A 6418-nucleotide genomic window follows, 5' to 3' on the forward strand; every position below is an offset into this window, starting at 1 on the left:
GCAACCCTACACCAATGCTGCGTAAACAGCCTACACTCATGTAGCTCCGCTAAGCATGTTCAGTGACATACATTCCCTGACTATGCAAAGCAAACTTTTAAAAAATGTGCATGCAGTAAGAATTTCACTATGAGCCTTTATGGCAGAATGTGTTGTTATGTAAAACAAAAATGCGTTATAGCATATCTTGTCCAAGCTCAGCGTGATCATACTCACAATCATGAGGGGTTTGTCTGTTTATGTTACCTTTAGAGCCAGTAAAAAAATAATTATAAAAAAAATAGTATTTGCAGTCATGGGAACTGATTAAAAATAGAGCCTACCTCCAGCAAGTAGACTTGATAAGGACAGGCAGAAAATGACTCGTATATTGTTCTATTAGTTAAAATGAAACAGAATGAATCTCTGCTCCCTGGCATCGAAAAATAGAAGCCCAATGACAGCCCAAATGACCCGTATTTGATTAGAGGCAGGGGTTGAGGGTGTTGGGGAATACCAGCAGATACTTATGGTTTTGCAGACACCTACAGGCATGTAGGCATATTGCTGCAACTGTAGTTGCTTGTTACACTGTGCTGTGCTCCATCAACAGGGGCTTGGATTGTGTGGATGAACACATGTACAACATATTAGCAGCATAGCCTCCTTTGGGTTAGCAATTAGCCAGGGGAAGGGGTCCAATTGATCAGCAGTCTGACCCATTACGTTACAACTGATTCACTTTTAAGGGGAGCAATGGGCAATTCATGCTCTCACCACAGTCAGAAAATTAGTATGCTGGAGAACAACTGCCCTGCCAGGGAACAAATTAGTTAGAGAAAGAAGAAACCACTGGATATTGTTTTTCTTTTTTTTTAAATAAATATCTGCATTCAAAATTAAAAGATTAGCAATAAGTGACTGGTACTATCATAGATCTTAACTAGTTATTCATGATATATGCCAATAAGTTTATGAAACCAGAGTACCTGAAATGGTTGAAATGTGCCACAGTAAACTAATCCATAGTGGACTTAATGAATAAATTATATGAGCAGATTATGAAAGATCTAATGAAAGACGGGGTCATACTTCATTTGTTTTATTACTGATACTGTTATGGGATATGGTAAATAATGCACTGCTCAGGGAGATGGCAGCAAAGAAAGAAAAGGTAATCATTTTATTTCAAAATAAACTTTTGTCAGCTGGAACAATCAAATGAACCCATACAGATAATCCGTTCTCTTGATTTTTCCCCTTCAAGTAAGTGCCTGCCAGTATTAAACAGCATGCTCAGATATGCATTAATTATTCAAAGGTTCATTCATTTATCCTGATGTAGGATACCACAGTGAGTACAAGAATCATATATGAAACAGCTAGTCTACCTGCTGTGAAGTGTTACTGGCATTTTCTATTTCTGCGCGTTGAGATTTCTATTGCTGGTTATTACCAACTGTATAAATCATGAAGAAAATTTTAATTTGGTTTATGACACAGTTCATCTTGAGTAGTTTATATATATATATATATATATATATATATATATATATATATATATATATATATAAGACCATTATATTGAATTATAGATTGGACCTTATCTAGTCACTTTTTCTCTGCCATTTATCCTAATACCCTTTCTTGCTACTCAGATGGTGCAATAAATGTCCATTTCAAAGAAGTATACACATGGTATAATGAGACTTGTTAGATAAAATCAGATACAAACAGATGCTTAACTCATATCAGTTGTTCTCACTTAATTAGGAAATTACAATTCATTTTAAGGCAGGCTCCCTTCTGCTTAACAGCTACCATGGGCAGTTGGTCAGGTTCTAAAGTTACATTTTTCACTGCACAGTAATACTTGTACAGATGGCTAAATATCTAAATCTTGTACCTTAATCTAATAACCTACTAAGCAGTAGTTTGAAAAATTCTTTCTATTGAGTCTGACATTTAGCCTCCAGACAGGCTTTTTTGTAAAAAAAAATAGCAATTGTGTTTGCATCATTTCTGTTTTGTTTTAAAAATATGAAAAATAAAGCAAATTGTCAGAATGCACCACTTTAATTGCCTCAAATTACCTGCTAACGACTGTGGCACTAATACCTGCCTGGCATTTATTTCTGCCTATTAAGCATCTGTTAGAGCTGAAAACAAGGCTATTAATATGAAAGAGATAAACAGAGAGACAGACAGACAAAGGGTATCGGATACAGTTTCTCTAAAAGATCAGTTTATCGGGTAAGTCAAACCTGCTGCTGTTGGCTTTCTATATGTTCTTTTCCATTTTTTTGGAGAAGTTTTAAGTACAGGTTTTAAGTACATTCAAAAATGTTACAACCTGCAAAATAACCTTTTGACAAACTGGGAGTATAGTGATGAATTCAGCCTTAATTACTACCCTTTTTTCCTATTAAGATATATCGCCTTAGCACACATTAAACTGGTCTGTTTGTGTTTATCTTTTACATAAAAGTGATTGTTTAATTGCAGATTAAAGATTAATTGAAGTATAATGATTCCATGGGGGTACTTCAAACAAAAGTATTCTGCATCAGATTGTCCGCATCCATTTTTCACTCTGGTCATAAATTTGGCTGTGATTTAAATTGTCCGTAGCTTTTATTGCAGCACTGGTCTCTGAAGACACTCAAAGAATGAGAATAAATGGACACCCTCTCACACAAAGAATGCTTCATTAATGTCATTAGTGGGTAGTGTCACAACAGAATTAATGATAAAGCAATATACAGAAAGTGTTGTCAAAGAAAGAAGAGTGGTTTAACTTTTTTACAATGCCATTTTAAAGGATTTTCCGATACAGCATGTTAAAATGTTGTGTTGTCTTGTACACTGATTACTATTGTTTTACTCTGAAATATTCAAATGTATCAAATGACTAAATTTTGTCATCAAACTACATAAATGAAAACGTGCCAGAAAAATGTTCTGTTATTTATTTTATTTTTCTTTATCATTGTGACTCAGTCGATCTCCAGTGGTATAAATTACAACAAGGGAAATATAAAATCAGTGTAAGTTAGAGCATCTTTTCTTTGTGTTAAAGTTAATTAGGCACAGCTATTGTTTCCTCTCAAATGTTAATAGCTCATTCCTTGTGCACCAAGGCCTTATTTTTTAATTGTTTGTGGCTTATCTTTCTGTACCATGGATTGTGGAATCTATTTCCATGGTTTTGTGAAATGCTGATTATTCCAAAATAACCTTAGTCCCTCTTCCAAACTATGGAAGTGATCTGTCTGGGCACTGAAAATATTTTGGTTAGTGAAATGTGCAGGGTAAGTATGCAGTACTGACAGCTGGTGAGTATAGTATCTTATTTAGGATAAATGAGTGTAATAAACACATGCCATACCAGAGACATTTACTGCAGTTTATTCTCCACTAATTATATAAAAATGGGTGCTCCATCTAGGCACTTATACAAGAATTACCTGCATACATTACACCTCTTCCACATTTTTTTGATCCCCATTTGGATAGTAAAGGACTACTTACTAGGTAGTAACGTATTATATTGGTTAATATTATAATGAAACACTTGTATAACCTATAAATAAGACTGCAAATTCAAAACTGTTTGGCTTGATAAATACAACCAGCCAGTTTTTATTTTTCTCTCTATATTTGTTTAACCTAGTTTCACAAACTGTATCAAAAGTGGCTAGTTATCCATATCAAATAGTATAAACACATGTATCTGTGATGCAGATAGAGCCATATTCCAAGAAACTAGGTGAAAGAAAAGAAAAAAACTGGTCTTCTCTCTGCAGAAATGTTAAGCACTTCTGAATACCATCTATGGTTTTATATACACACACACACACACACACACACACACACACACACACACACACACACACACACACACACACACACACACACACACTATTTATTTATTTATTTATTATGAACATTGAAATGTGTATCATCTAAGCCTGAAAAAACAACACAAGCAAAAAAGGTAATTATGACATACCAAATGAACATATGTTGGCATAAAAAAGCAAGATTAGAAAATTTTCAGAGTCTCTTCCTAAACCATCTATGTAGATATAAAATTTAACATTTCTAAAATGAAAAAAAAGTCTGGCAGTTAAACATAGAATAACACAAGCTGCTGTCATTGAAAAAATTAAGGCATTACAGTCAAAGCAGACAAAATCTAAAAGTATTCACTAACAGATAAAATTAACAAAATAACATATCTAAAATATAAAATGTACACATTATAACCTAATACCAAAAAATAATGTATGCTATTAAAAAAGATTAACACCTACGAGCTAGAGCGGAAAACTAACAAAAAGAAAACTTATTCATAAGAACCTATTCAAACTCCCTGGGCCATTGTGGGAGAATGGATCTTAAAATACATAAAATATAATATAAATATAATAAATATAAATATAAATATATTTTACTGGCTGCCATTTTAGAATGAGGGCTGTGCCAGCTCTGGGGTCCACAGTCAACTTTTCTGCAGAGATGTGCAGGCTGTGGAGATCATCAGAGAAAATTTGGACATAATGTTAGAGTAGTTCTAAAAAAATCTAGAAACAATGATAGAGGGCATGAAAGAGTAAAAAGAATATATCAAAATGATGACTAAATCCATAGGAATGACACTTTTAATAGTTTTTAAACAAAGTTGTATTTAAGAGATGTAGAAATATAACGGGTTTGAGAAATACAAATGCCGTGGAAGAACTAAGATAGAGAACTTTACCAATTAACAGAGAATCAAACAAGAAAATCAGCCATGAATACAGATGTTCAAAGACAGGAAAGACTAGCCATTCCATATTAGAATAAAGTTAAAAACTGTCAGAGAAACATAAGAAACAAAATATTAAGTGTGAAATTGCAAGTTAAAGGAATGGATGAGAATAATATAGAAAGAGTAAAAAATCAGTACTTCTGCCCAGTTGTCATGAAAATATAGAAAATTCACTGAATCTAGGATAAACAGGTTGATTTCAGTTCTTCCACGGAAAAGAGAGTCTCAAAAGAAGGTAGCAAATTAAAGTTTCTCAGCGCAGTGTGTCTTTGATGATGTTCATGGTAGAACTCAAAGAAATGAATGCAGAAATACTTATACCAATAGCATTTTAACTAATCAAGGGGGTATAGTAAGTTTCTCTAAGTTTACAAGAGAAGAGATGTGAGCTGCCTTCACAAGGCTGGCTTATAAAAGTCTATGGAAGCTACTGGGCTGTCTGATATCTGTTAGATTGGAAAAAGTATGGTCTCATTACTGAAAAGAAGACTGTAGGAATAAGTTCGCTGAAGGAAATAAAGCAGGTTTGGAGTCACAATAAGAATGTCATACCATATGAAATCTAAAACAGATCTTTGACTAAGTAACTGTTTTGTGATCAAAAAGGTATTGCATACATTACCCATTTAAAGTTAATTGAACTCCAGGTATCAAATGATCAAATAAATGTCAAAGTAGAAAAACTGTTGTAATGTCATTTTCTACTTAGATTTCATTAAGACATTTTATACATTAGAGCCAAACAAATTGTAAAAATATGATTAGAACCTGGATAAAACTCTGATTAGACAAATGGGCGAAGAGGGTCTAAATAAACCAATTTTCCTGCATTTGGCAGTCTGAGGAGAGGCAAAGTACCAAGCATATTCTATAAGAGAAATTGGTATTTCTCATCATCTTTTAAATGGCAATACAAGAACTTATTGAAGGGAAAGTTAAGTTTTATTATGCTGAAAATATGTTTACACTTAATAGGATGCGCAAAAAGGGTTCGTGGACATAACAGAGAAAGGCAACTTTTTGAATTCCATATGCAAATTACAAAAAATTTCACATCAAAGTTTGAAAGCTGACTTTATTGGGAAATAAACACTCTCAGACTTTCCTGTGCCCTGCACTGAATCTGGTACATTGTCACAGTCCAACACTTGGCAAAACATTTAACCATAATAAAAAGACTATGCTATCCTCAAAAAAGGTGAAATTAGTACAAGTGATTGAATAAAACAGGAGAGATAGCATAAGGCATGTTAGCCTTAAGTAATTCATGCAGATAGTGTGGGATCTGTAATACACAAAATGGTGCCTTCAGCACCACTGACTTGGAAAACTCTTTGTTCCCACACCTACCGCCTGTATAGGTACTCGCAGCCTTAAAACACTCTGCTTGCATTGTTTTGATTGTTAGACATGCACAAACAGGATTGATAAATTCTTTGAATGAATGTGTGTGATAACCCAAACTTAAAAACTGCATGTGCCATTATAAAGTGAAGAAAATATACAGTTTTAACCCCAGAGTTACTCCATAAATTTGTGCTCTTTCAATTAAAGTATACGTCCAAATTACACAATGGATGACAAGCAGTGTTCATGATTGTGTACTAACTGGTTTCTTCCCCATCT

At 33.7% G+C, this 6418-nt stretch overlaps 1 protein-coding gene across 2 annotated transcripts in view; it reads left to right on the forward strand.

Annotated features, from left to right (window-relative positions):
* Nucleotides 1-6418, forward strand: part of PDZRN4 (PDZ domain containing ring finger 4) — a 953431-nt gene that overhangs the window by 272287 nt on the left and 674726 nt on the right. The window lies entirely within an intron of this gene.

The sequence above is a fragment of the Protopterus annectens genome, chromosome 11.part0 (assembly GCF_019279795.1).
Source record: "Protopterus annectens isolate FY-2018-M chromosome 11.part0, PAN1.0, whole genome shotgun sequence".
In the NCBI taxonomy this organism is placed as follows: domain Eukaryota; kingdom Metazoa; phylum Chordata; order Ceratodontiformes; family Protopteridae; genus Protopterus; species Protopterus annectens.